This window comes from Chroicocephalus ridibundus, chromosome 2, assembly GCF_963924245.1.
Source record: "Chroicocephalus ridibundus chromosome 2, bChrRid1.1, whole genome shotgun sequence".
NCBI lineage: Eukaryota > Metazoa > Chordata > Aves > Charadriiformes > Laridae > Chroicocephalus > Chroicocephalus ridibundus.
Window position 1 is genome coordinate 19,278,851 of NC_086285.1, and position 16,016 is coordinate 19,294,866.

The 16,016-nt window shown below is 40.3% G+C and overlaps 1 protein-coding gene across 2 annotated transcripts in view; it reads right to left on the minus strand.

Annotated features, from left to right (window-relative positions):
- Positions 1-16,016, minus strand: part of GPR158 (G protein-coupled receptor 158) — a 209,057-nt gene that overhangs the window by 56,655 nt on the left and 136,386 nt on the right. The window lies entirely within an intron of this gene.

A 16,016-nucleotide genomic window follows, 5' to 3' on the forward strand; every position in this document is an offset into this window, starting at 1 on the left:
CAGCTCGTACTGCTGTATATTTAGATTTTCTAGTAAAGTGGCGGGATGATCAGATCAACCAGCTGGCACGGTTCTAGGCACCAACTCCTTTTGATGGGAGCTGGCAAAAGCCCTGTGACAGACTGCGAAGTGACAACACTTTTAAATGCAATTCCACTGACTTTTCTTAACTGAGTAAAAACATGTATCCAGAGAAGAGGATATAATAGACAAGGGCATTTTCCTTGAGCTATTCCAGTAATATGCAGCTGGCCTAATTCTGGTTTGATGGACCGTATTTACTAGGTTACACTTCAAAGTTGCTCCTTCTAATAAACCTAGCAAAATGATAGCTGCTCATTTTTCTCTGCCAACTATTCTGCCACTCTAAAAATGATTGCAGTAGCCTCTCTCTGTCCAAAACCCCAAAATCTCAATGTCATACTTGACTCCTTCTTATTCTTCCCCATATATTTTCTCTAAGCTATACCAAATCTCCCTCACCACTTTCTTAATGAAAATAATCCTTTTGTTCACTTATGGATTTCTCTAATCATGTCAACAGAAGGGTCCTACTGGCCTTTTGCTCTATCTGCCAAGCACCACGCATGAGGACAACACTCAATTAACGGTAACATAGAACTTGTTCTGCAGGTATAGTGCATATAAAAGCATCGTCTCCAAGTAAAATGCCACGCTTATCTAAAACAGGGCTGCTCAAATGGTGGACTCAGTCATGATCTGAACCAGGAGTCCACTTCTCGTTCCAACAGACGATGTCCCTGGTGTCCTGAGGGATGATCCTATATTCCCTCCCCACTCATCCGGCCCCACCAGGAACCTGTTGTCCCAGGGATTTGGCTGTACGCTGTCCCTACCCCACCTGCAGACCCTGCTTGGTCCAGCAAAGCTAGGTCCAGTGCATCCCACTTGTCTGACCAGAACCTGTTAGAACGACCCAATGCACTATAGTACAGATTAATTGGGTAATCTTGGTCTAGAGAAAAAAAGCATTGAAACATTTCGGGCCATCTGCCACAGCTTCATTTAGAGTCAGTACATTCTGGCAGTAGAGGTAGTATTGTGCCTACCGGCTGCCACATGATATTATTTTCCTAAGTAAATGCTTTTCTATGTGGGAATTCAAGCTCAGGACGTTGGCCAAAAGCCCAGCACTACGTCCTTTGGGTGACATAGACATATTTAGGAGAGTGGGGGCAAAAATGGCAGACATGTGGGCTGAGACATAGAAGAAGCTGCTGTGCTTTGCTGGCATGTGTTTCTTACAGCAGAATCAAGCTATTTCTTTAAAAAGTACTGTTTGTTGAATCAAACCATGGTGCAAAATTTAACCTGCTATTTTCACTGTTATTGGACTGACATGTTTCAAGGTAGACTTTTTTTTGGGAATCTGAGAAATTCTGCATGTAGGGAAGGGAACAGCGTGCAGCAAAAGGCCCACCTCTCCTTGGAAAATCATCTGGAAAACTAATATGTATCCGCACACACATGAACATGCTTGTGCAAATAGAGCACACAGCAAGAAGCTTCCCAGAAAGACCTGAATGGTAGACCTCTTATCCTAATACACCGTTCTACACATTAGGACAGTTGCAGAACTAGAGCAAAGTCTGTAGCAGTAACCTGCCTCCTGAGGTTTGCCAAGGGGTAGAAAACACCCTGTTTCATCTTGGATTCTTCCAAACTAGAAACACAATGCCAAAAAAGACTGGCATGAAGAGATTCTGAACATTTCAAAGTTGATCTGAAAGCAGAACTTTTTTGATGGTTGGAATGGGAAGGCCTGAAAACTTTCCAGGCACAGAATTTTCTGAACAAGGGCAACAGCTCTCTTTGCCATGAAATCTGACACAGCAATTTTATCTGCATTTGCCTGTTAAAATATTATTAACTCCTTGTGTCTAGAGAATCTCATTGATTTGCACTGAATGATTTGTATGAACAGCTGAGGCATTTGGGCTAGCTATCAACCAAGAAAGCACCGCTTCCAACGCAGCATGGTGTGAGCTGGCATGTGGCAGATCCCCGGGAAGGCTCCAGAGGCAAGGCTCCGTTGGAGAAAACTATTCTCATTTCCCCATTTGAATGGAGACATTTTGGAACTACACTTTCGCCCAGTGGTCAAGTACATTGCAGAAGCTGTGAAAGACTCGATCCAAGTTTGATTCCCGTTTGGGTCTTTTGAAATTCTCTTCCTACGTTTATATGACGGAGAATAGTTGCAATGCCCTCCCCAAGGGCCAACATCCATTTCTACTTATTCTTCCATAACTCGCATGTGGTCTGACATGGACCAAGGCTTTGAACAGCAAGAATTGCCATACTTATGTTTTGCTTGCTTCTTAGGCTTTCCAGAAGGTTATTCTAGGAATACGTCCTTCCCATCAGGGCTCACCGGGATGTTCAGGTGACTGCCCTCTCCAAGCTTTTGTCTGCATTAAGTCTCTTATAAACACAGTGAATTTTAGGGGTACAATTTTTAAATTGAATAATCTTTAATGGATTGGAGCCAAGGGGCTACAGAAACACTTCCCTGGAAGCTCACTACTCCAAATGCCACACTCGAGTTTTTAATCTTAGTGGAATCACAGTCTTGCAACGAATATATATCTGGTGAAAAGCATGTCTGCTGCACTCCATGCCTCACTCTCCTTAGCTAAAAACCAAACAAAAAAAGACACATAACACAGAGAAGTCTTGGTTTTGTTCCATATCAGCCTCTTCTACCTTCTGGTTACCAAAACCCCCATTCCCTACTGTTATTCCCAGAGAAAAGCCTTCCTCAAAGTGACAAACAATATGCAGCAAAGGGTTGCTGAGCTCCAAGCTAGGAGCGTAGGATGAGCACAGAATTAACCCACGTACCCAGGCTGCTCTCAAGAGAGCAAGGGAATCCCCCTGCAGTTCTAAAAGACTGCTCTGCCCACCAGAAATCTGACAATAATTCATCTTCCCTTTTTGCTTTTATAATGCATTAGACCATGATAGCAGCATAAATCTCACTAAAAATGCTTAGAGGTTTTGCTGATGCATGTCACAAAATCTATTTATTGTACATAAGGAAATATGATATCCTCTGTTTCGCGAGCTCCTGAAATCCATTTAAATACGAGACATCAGCTTCTGTTCCTTAAACAACAAAGATCTGGGGAAAAAATATTTGGAAACCAGAAGATGAGAAGTCAGATAGTGCCTGTCCATGTACCGGTTACTGCAGCTGTGCATGAGACTTAATAAACTGTGGCTCATCTCTGTCATTTGGACAAATGCATTTAGAGGTTTGCTTTTAACCTCAATGCGTTTTAAGCTATTATTACTCTTGCCAAAACATTGTCCCAGTAGTCATGCCATCACTTGTGGAGTCAGAGATGAAAAGACTTTCTAAGGTCACCAGCTAACTGTAAAGTAGGTCTAGAGCTGGAGAGTTACGGACACGGAACAGAGACTTCCCTTGCTGACACAGCAATCATCCAGCTCAGTTATTCAACTGACATGATGAACAGACACTCTAAAAACAATGTCTAAAGACAATGTCTCTAAAGACAATGGCTAAAGTCGATACAGGCAACTTGCCCACTACGGCAAATTTTTGTGATCAGGACAGGTAGTACAGTGCAAAGACAACTAACATTGAACAATTTAATGTTCAAAAGTGTATCGGACATCATCCTCACAAAAAATGAGCAAATAATGAGGTTTACAGCCTCTGTGCCATTGCTTCTTAGAAGACATACAGCATTTAGAAAGATTCTTTAGAAGAAAAAAAACAAACCCACCTTATCAGAGCTCTATAATGTAAATAGCGAGCAATACTTCTGTGCAACACAAAATATTCTTTTGGTCTTTTCATATTAACTTTACTGTGCACTTTATAAGATGATTAATTCTGCCCGTCACCTTGGGCACCAGATCCAGGCGAAAATATTTTAATTAATACTGTGCAGTTCACTAACGTGCATTGTCTGGGATTCAGTCGGCCTAAATCAAGCATATAATTTCTACCTATGTTGTAGGGGTCTAGTAAATCAGCCCTACTAATGTGAGTTCCATAGATAACCCACAGATAAAGGCAGATACCTTGAAGAACCTTGAAGAAGTTCAGGACTTCAGCTACTTGGACAGAATCTTGGCCTAAACGCTTCAAGTACGCATCTCCACTGACTAGAAAGGTACTTGAAGTTGCTTCACTAAATGTCAATTAATAATGTGTATTAGGAGGACTAAGTCAAATACTTTGTAGCCAGCTCTAACAATTCTGTAATGTATTTAAGACAAGTTGCTTTTTACTTTGATTCTTAAACCATAAAAATCACATGAATAGATCAAAACCCCATTTTCCTTTTCAGTCATCAAATTTCCGTACTTCATGTTGAGAGGGAATGGGCAATGCTGTAATGTCTCAAAAGATCATAAGTCAAGAACAAATATTTTAAAAAATACACGGAATTGACAGTGCTACAAATCCTAAACCTAAACATGAAAATTTTTGAGCAGGACCTTAACTCAAAAAACCCCAAAGTGTTCACTTTTGAACTCTCCTTATTTTTGCCCTCAGTTGCAGAACCATAGAATGCTTTTGGGGTTGGAAGGGACCTTTAAAGATCATCTAGTTCCGAGTGCCGTGGGCAGGGATGTTATCCATGTTAGGTACACGGAAATGAGATACAGAGATTAGAATTTGAGCATCAGCATCATCTGGTTACAGATCCAAGGTGAAAATCACCTAATTTAGATAAAAGCAATGCAAAAGTATTGATTTTTTTCTCATTTTCAAATAATCAAATTTGTTTTAAAATTGTGCCCAGTTAACTCAAAAAGCTATACAGAAAAACTACCTACATTTTCATTTAACTTCAGAATTTGCTGCAAGTACTCTGCACAGTTCAATGCAGGACATGACACAGCCATTTAAGTTAATACCTTTCGAGCTAATTCCATTAACAAGCATCTAGGAGCTACTGTGAAGAGATCCATCCGATCTGTTCCACTGCCCAACACCATCTGCCCTTGCCTGACTGCAGTAACTGTCTTGGGCTGTCTCTAGGCAATTCAGCTTTGGAACAAGCCATCGCTTCCTCTTGGTATCCTGCTGTGCTTTGAGATGGGCACTCTTCTTGCCTCTGCCGTGTTTCAGTAGTTTCTTTCAACACATAAAATATCCTCCAGGGTAACCTAGTACATCCAGTCACCTATTAACGCTTCAGTCCTAATACTGAGAAGGGATTTCCCGCAACAGAGATACTGTTTGCAATGTTAGATAAGCTTGCCATCCAAACTCATAACAGTCTGGCACTACGCTTTCTAGAAAAGGGACCAATCCACTTGTATGTGGGCACACTGCCATCTTAACAGATGGGCATGAATGAAGGCATTCATGAGCCTACGTACACCACGGGCACCACATACCACTGTTCCAAACATGATTCACAGCTCAGAGCATCTGCTTAAATATTAGTGAATGCACAACTCATTATCCAATCCCGTACTACCAACAAATATTTCCGGTACAACTACACAAAACATTTTAGAGGTATGATAGCAGCTGAATATATACTTAGGTTAATTATATAAGAACAATTCCATCCATCTCCACCCCATTTTTAAAAACCACATGTGCTTTTTAAGCCATAACATTTTATTCTAAAAGGCCTATGCACACACAGTACCATCAAATCCTGTTATCCTTGCAAATGTCACAATTTTAAAGCAGAGTTGTGCTGGATCATTAGCTCAATGCCTCTGTAAAGCACACAGTTGCTGCAGGAAACCACACTAACTACTCAGTAGGTTTAATTCTTGCCTCTGAATTGGAACTGAATCAACTCCTCACTACATAGCGTTGGAGGCACTCTGCTGCTGGGGGCAATGCGTTTCACATAAGATGTATGTCAAAGTCAAAATACGGCCATTTAAGACCTTTTGGGTTTCTTCATAAAAAAGACAAGTTCTTCCTAGCTGCCCACACAAAGTCCAGCTTGAAATTCTGCCTACTGAAATCCTCTTTTCCCTCCCACTATACTTTCAACTGTAGATAGGTTTTCTCCGTCATCTGTCTTAAAGCATATATTAAACCTCTGGCTGTGTTTCAGCGAAGACATGTCTTGCCTGTAAAATCTTTTGGAAGCCCACGATTCAGTATAAGTGCATAACCACCAGCACTGGTGTAAAATACAAGCACAGAGCTCTAGAACTTGATTCATCAGAATGCTTTGCTATCACCAAGTTTTACTATACTTTGGATTCATCCCCATCAGGCAGTAAAAGCAGATCTCTAAAGCTCTTTACAGAACATATTTTTTACACTGGAGCTCATTTAGCCTCCTGAGAGATTTATCTGGTGGATTAAGCAAACAGAACCTTCAAGATCATTCTGGTTTGATACCAGACTGCATACTTAGAATGCCTTTTTATCAATACATCATCAATTTTTTTGCCTCTTTTTTTTCCTGTTCATAAGGCAGATCTCAGCTAAAGCTTGACAGGGCATCTCTGAACAGGTTATTTTGTGGAAAATAAATGTCTGTGTGACTTCCAAGATGCCATCATGTCCCTTCTCCAATTTGAAGAGAAAAAGTGACATCTCGCAGATCTTACCAGTTCTGGAAATATTCATTTCTAAGGGAGCTGAACACATGGCCTGAAAATGCATTTATTTGCCCTAAATTCTAGCCTCTACTAATGATCCAGCTTCGCTATTCCTGTTTACATCGGCCTAATGAGTAGTATTCTAAAGTAAAGTCATAAAAAGTTAACATATAATCCACAATGTCTTTAAAAAGAGACATGCTTGCACCCTTTAAACAGATCTGCTCACAACAAATGAAGTGTTATGCTCAACAAGGCCCCCGCAGTAGCAAAGGGCATTCCAGGTTTTTTCCTAATAAAGGCTATGACTTTGTCAGAAAACACTTCCTTAGCTTATGAGAGACATAAATTTATGCCCTGGCTGAATCCGTTATAAATGCGAAGGGTTGCAGGATTCTCCAAACGTGAACTCACAACCAACAAGAGAAAGGGGATACAAAGGAAGACACGACACTAAGCCTGTAGCCCCTTTGGGGAAAGAAAAGCCTAAGAAGCAGTATTACCAAAGGGATGAGACCCCTGCCCAAGGCAGCTGTGGGAACCACTGGGGAATTGAGGAGAAAGAGAAATCACCTTGAAACCAAGCTAAATCAAGAGATGGGTTATCACACACATTCTCTGTATCTACCTCCAAACACAGAAATTAATGCCTAGCTTTTCATTGTAATTGAATAAACTATCTTTAACTGTAAACTTCTCAAATACAAAGAGAGATTTCAATGGCACTGGCCCAAGGAGTGGTGATCCTAAAACAGTAAAACACGGTCATTCAAGAAGTATTAGGTCTCCCAGCCTAAGAGGCTATAGGCACTCAGCTGCTGGAGGTGGCAAATTCAATTTCTCGAGGGTGAACGTTTGCCTAGGAAAGGCGCCTTCCTGACCACTGTGAGTTATTGGATGCTTCTGCGGCATCCAGTACCAGACAGGGAGAAGGTCTGAAGCTCAGAAGTTCCCCTGAGCCCATGATAGGCTGTAGCAGAATGAATAAAATACCTAACACTGAAAAACCCAAGACTGAAAAAAAAATTAATCCATACGATAGATCTAGTCACACCCCATCTTAAGAGAGAAGTGAAAATAAAGTCTGAATTGTATACTACTCTTTCCTCGTTCTCATTCAAATGTATTTCTGCTCCACTATCACCAAAAAGCAAAAGAAACAAATAAATACTTTTCAGGGAATCCAAGCAGAAATAGGCTTGACTGGCGCAATGGGTCTTCTTATCCGTCTGCTTTGATATGCCAGCTATTTCTCTGCCCTTGGTATGTATGTGTCCCTCACTTCTGACAGCCTCACATTCTTTAATACGGTTATCTTAACAGCAACCTGAACAGCCTCAGAAATCAGTCCCTGCAGACTTGAGAGCTGGCTGTCTCGGCAGCTCAGAGACTTCAAGCTGGCCAGATGCGGGCTTGGCTGGACGTCAGAAGTTTCCACCGAAAGCAACACATTACCACAGAAGGTTTAAAACCTGTTTAAACACGATTTTTAAAAACAGACACAACTGCTGTGTTTGAAAATTTAAAGCCCACCAGAATCCATGCAGCTGAACGTGCACAGAGGAAAAATGTTTTCCCTGACTCATGTAGGTCACCAGCCACAGCCTGGAAGCACAACATTAATGTACAGTCATTGATCTGATATTAAAGATAAAGATTACTTTAGTAAAGATACTAAAGTAAAGATACTAAAGATACTTAGGAGCTAGCTAGGGGGTTAGCAGCATTTGACTTCACTAAAAAGCAACTACCCAAATGGCTAAAATATATCTGGCTCCCTGTTTTCAAAAAGAGCTGCAAGTGTTAAGAACAGTGTAGATCACATTGATGCTCCACACTTCTTCACTGGCTGTTTCTTCTTCCTAAACTTATACACAAAGGCCTTGGATTACTTTCCGGTTAAATATTGAGATATATGTGAAAATATGGGTCTCCCGATCAAGCAAATTGTCAGGTTTTGCATGGAGATTATTAGAGATGCTCTGCCAGCAGCAACACCAAAAGCAAAGGTAAGCAGGTGGGATAGCCAAGGCTCCAGCCACAGGCACATGAAGGATGAGAAAAGAAGCACAAGTGAATTGCAGAGGGCAAGCTGAGCTCCTTAACCCTTCAGTACTTCTATTTTCATGGTTTGCATCACGTTCAATAAATGTAATTCAGAATTAATAGAGGCAATTTCATCAGAACATTTTATCTAGGCAACAGGTATGTATGCACAGGCACATTTCAAAAGCTGTTCACACCAATGCAAAACTATGAAAGTGGAAAATCAAAGGAAGTTTTAAGTCAAAATATCTTCTAAAATATTTGCTTCCTCTACTAGTTAACTTTTATAATCCAACTATTTCTTTCACCTCTTCATATACATTTTCCGCTGTTTGACATGCCACTTGGGTAGATGACAACAATCAAATGAATGTCCCGGTTTCCCTACTTTGTATGTGGAAAAACTTCCTTATTGGATGCACTGCTCTCATCTTTTCTCAGCAAAGATGTAGTCACTCAAGAAGCAGAAAGAGAAACATTTTAAAGAGCAGAAAATCTCTAATGAAAAAGATAGACATCTATTCATCCCAGTCATTTGCCAAATATTTGACACATTTTAACAACAGGGGTTAAGAATATGCTAGTTTCATTTTATGAATGAAGAAGTGCTCTATGCGATACAATATTTTATTAAAAACAAGGAAAATTTAACAATTCATTTTAAGATCATGTCTGTGATTTTAAGAAAAAAGAACCTTTTAAAAACTTAATGGTGAAGTAGTCGATATTAAAATAAATCTTGCAAGAGCTGCAGCTAAATCAAGACATAATAGACTAAATTATTCAGAGCAACTTGCCAAGTATACTTAATGCAAGACACAGGTCATAAAACAGACTCAGAGAGACTTTTGCATTTCATTACAATATGGCTGAAATCCCTACAAATATACAGTGCAGAGAAGGGGGTTTATAGCAGTATTTTCAAATAGTGACTTCTACCTGGGAAAAGAAAACATGCAGCTGTTTAGAGTTCCAAAAATACCTTATCTCCTGGTCTTAATCTAACAAAGCTAGTGAAGTATTTAACACCAAGTTTGTGAGAAAAAACTACCTGATGGTTTAGGTTCTTCAGGAGTACCTCTTTCCTGGCTGCATGCTCTCTCTGATCTACACGTTAGGCAGGTTCACGAGCCAAGGGAGGAATTTTATTGATGGTGACACCAATTTTAAGATGGTGACATGGAAAAGATAAGAGGGACAGAGCAGGTCTTGAAATATCCTGTTAAACCACAGCAGAGTAGGACAGAACCAGCTGTTCCCCTCCACAGGAAAGTTTTTGTCAGTATTTATTTTGACAACCAGTAATTTAGAAAACCTCTCTCCACAAAACACCAGCCGGACATCTCAATCCAGCCAGCGCTGATTAGTTTACTGCAGACATCACTGCTGGAACTATCGACTTTTCATTTTCAGCTTATATACCTGTAGCAACAACAACAGTGGGGACAAGCAAAAGGCCATGGTGTGACAAACCTCCGGAGGAAGTGGTGGGAACACTCCGCCTCTTAATGTTCCCAAATCAAGAACGGATGCTCGTCTGGGAAATCTGCTTTAGGTAAACTGAAGCTATTGGCTTCAACAGAGAGGTAACTGGGTGAACTGTGAAAATGAGTGACATACTCTGATGACATGATCTGTGATTCCACTGGTCTTAAATCTACATTAATCACATTAAGTCAATTATGTCATTGATATAATTAATTCATTATGGGTAATAAACAAAGTCCAGAAGAAATCAGCCACAGCTGCAAACTCAAAATTCACTCCATAGTAGAAACTATAGAAATATGAAAGAAATACTATTTGTCTTCCTACTGACACTCTTATAGTTCTCATATCACATGGGTATGAACATTGTTGCCTTCCAAAAAAATTGTGGACCGTTTGCTTGGCTAAGAGGGCCAGAATGCTCATGCTCTTTGGTTCTAGTCAAAAGGAAAAAAAAATTGTTTTATATAAATCCAGGCAAGAAAAATATTTATGCAGTGTTGAGCTGATAATGATAAATTATTATGAGTGAGAAATTAAAATAAATTTAGCAAAATAAATTTATATATTCAACGTGGTCAGGCTCTTTGGAGATTTTCTCTCAGTCACATATAATCCCTAGGTGATTTTTAAAGAACAGCATAAATCAGCTCACTCCTCTCTGCAGCACTGGAGCGGAGCAGCCTGCAGAAGAGCCCGTCTCTGTGCAGAGCACAGGCACATCACCATGGGTCCTCTTCTCTGGAAACACAGACACAGCCACTACTCACCTACAGATGGCTCAGGGATGCTGCAAAGCAGTAGTTCAATAATGGCCTAATAAAGGCAAAGCGAATTCATGAATGTATGAGTGGGATTACTACCATGGTTGCCTGGAAGAGCAGGGGACCGACTGCAGTGAAAGAGGAGACTTTTCTTCTTATATGTTCCTATGACAACTCTTTTCCTCTAGATTTTCATTAGCAAATATAAGTTATTCACAGAACTTACATTTTGTGATGTATTGCTGCCATTCTGTTTTTTAAGCACAGACCGAAAAGAAAAAACTCAATCACCTCTATAATTAGAGAACAGCTGAGATTACTGGAAGGACTATAGACAAGGAAAAATATTGCTCATTTCCTCACTCTATGTAGGCTCCAAGGTGCCGGCGAATGAAGACTACAGCTCAATTCCTGTCTTCCTATTTTCACTGTCAGTTGGACATGGAAAACATTCTAGAAATAAATTCTGCTACTGCACATTTGTTGTCATGAGGGCTGCCATTTGTCTAGGCTTGTATAGTATCCACCACATTTCTGACCACTGCTCTTGCAACCGAAGAAGTGCTGGGAGTTGGAGACTCTTTAGAAAAGCATCTCTTTCAGGTAGCAGCTCCCAACTCTTGGTAGATGAATTGGAATTCAGAGGGCCCTTACATTCCTTGCCATGCACGTGCAAGATACTGCCAGACTAATTAATCAATTAATAATTAATCAAAACATTTTTACTCTTTTAGAGATAGGATTTCCTGCCTCTCATGGAATTTAACCAGCACACATAACTCTTAACTAGAGAAGTCTGACTCACCAGCCTTTCAAGTCCTCGAGTCCTTTCAATAGAAATAAAAGCAATACAGAATAGATACTTGGATGGTGCCAAAGTGAATGCTTTCACAAAACTTCGAGATCCTATAGACAATAGACATATATTGACACTATGGTGCTGCAGAATTTTATTGTGTTTATGGGTATATGTGTGCATATGAGGGGATATTTGTAAATAAAACACTGAACTTTTTTTATATGTGTAAGCTCTACATACACAGGCATTTCCTAACTTTTTCTCCAGTTGACATGCATGCATGTGTTTGTACATAAAAAATTAATCAGATGGTTGCAAGAATATTTATATATCTGTACATTTCTACAGGGAATAGAAATCTGGAGTGGAGCTTCTAGACATCTGAGCTAGGGAAGACAAGCGAAACGCCAAAGTCCAAGACATTCCAGCCTAAGCTCCCTCTGTATCATAGGCAGAGGGCAACTCACATCGTCCTTCTACAGGAACATAAGGTGGGTTAGGAGTGCTGAACTCCAAAGGTGCCTACTTTTCTCCACAGGCTATACGGGGAGCCTAGGGGTAAAATGTGGTGTTCAGAGTTAAAATTAATAAACTTCCCTCCTGCACTGCAAATAGCTATGTTCTGAAGGGACAGGTGTCAGTTCCATTATAGAAGAAAAATGTTAAAGTCTAAAAATGAAAAGCAATGATCTCAGACTAGCCATACTGAATACAAGTGCCAAGAAGCAATCTCGAGCAATGTATCAGCAACGTAGCTGGATGAGAAGCCTGAGAAGAATTCTTCTTTAAGGACCTCAGGAGGAATATTTCTTTAATAGTACAAGAACAACATACTCAACTCTGAAAGAGCAGACTTCAAAAGCTTCAACATCTGTAGGTGGCAACCAACTAAACCAAACAACAAATCAGAACAGAAATCACCCCTTGGAAATGCTGCATGGAAGTGGAAAATAGGAGGGACGGATCTTAGAGCAGATCTTCAGGAAATTGAGTGTGGACTGGAAAAACTTCAAAGAGTTTATGGAGGTCACTGAGCACTGAGAAGTCTGAAGTACAACGGCGCACGAAAGAGAGGAGTCAGGTGAAAGGGGAGTTGCACAATGTGAAATCATGACTGGGGGAAACTAAGGGTAATAAATTCTCCTGCTCTGCAAAAGAAGGTTTAATGACTTATCAATGATCTGTAATGGTGCTCCTCACCTGAAAATTCAGCAACTGCAAAATCCCTAAGGGACAATAGGCACATCTCGTCTTCCAAATATCGCATTTAGCTAATCCCAGCATACATTCTGGTTTTCCATAAAACTGCCTTGGCAAATGCACAAGTAAATATGTTGATGGATTCTTAATTGTCTGACATGGGCAATTTCTTTTAAAAAAAGAAACAGATAAACCACAAAAACATTTGAGATGTAAGGTTGTATTTGATGGGCATATCTTTGCTCTTTAACATCTTTTTTCAGTTGTCATTAAAAACTTCAGTCCTCTCTCTCACACGATATGAAATATCTTCAGGTCCTAAAGATTTGAACTCAAACACCCAGAAGAGCATTAGGACTTGCAATTGCTGACCTATGCTTTCTCTGTAACTTAGGGTTTGGACTTTTGTGATTAAAACTGCCTTTCATTTCAAACATGTAAAATAACTGTAGAGAAATAAATTGTGGATAAGGAAAAGAAACTCAGAGGACGCATTTTTTTATTATTTTGAAAATTTAGAGGGACTAGACAAATAATCACACCTCTCCTCAGTGTAACAATTAGCAGGTTTCTGAGGAAAGTTCTTGACAGTTAATGCTTTAACCTGGAAAACAACCAACTTCAAGCTATGTTTTTCCAGTGTTAACAGTGGAGGTCCATATGCTACTCACTGCTCATTCCTAAAAATAACTTAAGCATTCACTGGAGCGGGTATTAGAAGCACAGTCTCCCCCTTCTAACCAACAGGTAACCTAACCAAAAGGTAAAATACCTTCCTTACTACACTGTAGAGTTAGATTAATATTTGTGGTTATATCCATTTACTACTGTTTAACGAAGCAATGTGAAATGGAACAAGAGTAGCACAAGACACTGAATGCTTCTCATGCTACAGCATCTTAGAGTCAAAGCGCTAAAACATTCTTCACGGTGGTACAAGCTTGTATCTTCTGAGCCAGAGAGGTGAAGTTAACCTAAGTGTCACATCCAGAATGAAAACATTAACAAGTGGGATACTGGATAAAAAAGCTATCTATAGGGGTTTTTTTTACCACCTGTACTTGGTAAGAAAGTAAGGCTTGCATGGTGCACCTGAAGAGAGGGTTTGAATCTGCAGCCCTTTGTGAAGGAAGGCATCTTCCCACGCACAAAAACTAGGCAGATCATAAACCACAAATCCCTCTCCCTTCAGCACGTCCAACTCCCTAAGGTACACCAGGCGTGCTGGCTTTGGTGTCTGGCCGTGAGCATACAGCCCTCTAATGTAGAGTACCTCACCTCACCAAAATCAGGCACTGCAATCTGGAGTTGAGTTTAAGATGAGTTCTTAGAAGACTTGCCATGATAAAAATGGAAGCTATGTTAGGAAACACATTCCCTGCTAATGGCGTAACTATTCAACCATCTTTTTGGTCTCCTCCTTTCAGAGACACTGACCAAAATAACTATAACCACTACCTGCTGGTTCCCTCCTGTTGCTGCTGCTGTAAAAATAAAGCATCAGAAATACCAGCCTTCCAGGACAAGATCTAATTTGTATTCCTGACACATCTCACTTGCATGGTCCACAAAATGCGTTTAACAGATGAACAAAACGGCAGAAGGAGGCTTTCTTCAAATGTTCCACTCCTTTCTGAGCACAGGGGGAGTCCTCCAAACATTTCACTGATTTATCAAAGGAAAGGCCCTCCCTCTACCAGGAGAAACATATTCTCCTGCATTGTGTTGCTACTGCTTGAGGTGTTGGATAAATAACTGTACAATAAAAACAGCATAAAAGCAGAAGGACAAAATATCTAAGAGCAAAATGAACAGTTGTTACCAGAACTAAGAATGAGATGGTAAACAGAAACCAAAATAACCAAACTCCAGAGGGCCCGGGAGAAACGCAGCAATTTTTCAAAAGAGCAGTCAAGCTGGTAAGACAGATAGAAAGACAGATAGCAATGAGATAAAACACCCAAGTGGTGGGACTGGCCAAAACAAACTCTTCAAGACCCACATTTAGATGAGGAGCTGGGAGTACTCACAAGGCCATGATCTTCTTTTGCTTCAAGGTTCTTGAACGCTTACTATATATATCACAACTATTTATGATTTAAAACAAACCCATTCAGGCAAATTTTGACAGGATTGCTTGTGACATGTCTGAGAAAAAAGCATTACTTTAGACGGTCTAAGGAAATGAACCCAGCAGATGCAGTGTATCACGCTACAAAATTTCATCTACTTTATGGAAGGCACACGTGGAGGGAAAAAAAATCCATTTCTTTGAACTTGCTTAGGTAACTACAAAATCTCAAGAATGTCTGCCATGCTCTCTGGACCAACAGATCACTCAGAGAGTGTTTAGCAACACGGACTTCTCTGTCCTCTGTTTCTTTTTCACCCTGAGTGGTTCCAACTTCATTATTTTCCTGTTCTCTAACCCATTTCATAAACAGTTACATTTCATAAACAGTTACTTCATAAACAGTTCAGAAACGTTACTTGAATTTAGGTCAAGGTTCCAAACTTTTTTTCATTTGTTGAAAACAACAGAGAATAACTTTTCCCAACTTTACTGTCTTCTCAATAATTAATTCCCTATCAACTTTCTTGTTTGTTTTATCTGATCCATATATGGGCCCTTGTCATTAATATAAACAATAGCACATGCTAATTACAGTATAAAATATGATTAGTTATCTATTATGAAATTAATTTCATGTCTACAAGTTCTTGAGGAAAGCCTAATACACTAGAGCTTTCTTTTCCAATTGTAGTAAGCAGTGATGGCACCCTACACAGAGAAGATATCCTCCCTGCGAAAAGAAGTGCTCCTTATTATTAAAGTGTGGCCAGCAGGTCGAGGGAGGTGATTCTGACCCTCTACTCTGCTCTGGTGAGACCCCACCTGGAGTCCTGCCTCCACCTCTGGAGTCCCCAGCATAAGGACATGGACCTGTTGGAGCGGGTCCAGAGGAGGCCACAAGGATGATCCGAGGGCTGGAGCACCTCTCCTATGAAGACAGGCTGAGAGAGCTGAGGTTGTTCAGCCTGGAGAAGAGAAGGCTCCAGGGAGACCTCATAGCGGCCTTCCAGTATCTAAAGGGGGCCTACATGAAAGAAGGGGAGGGACTCTTGATCAGGGA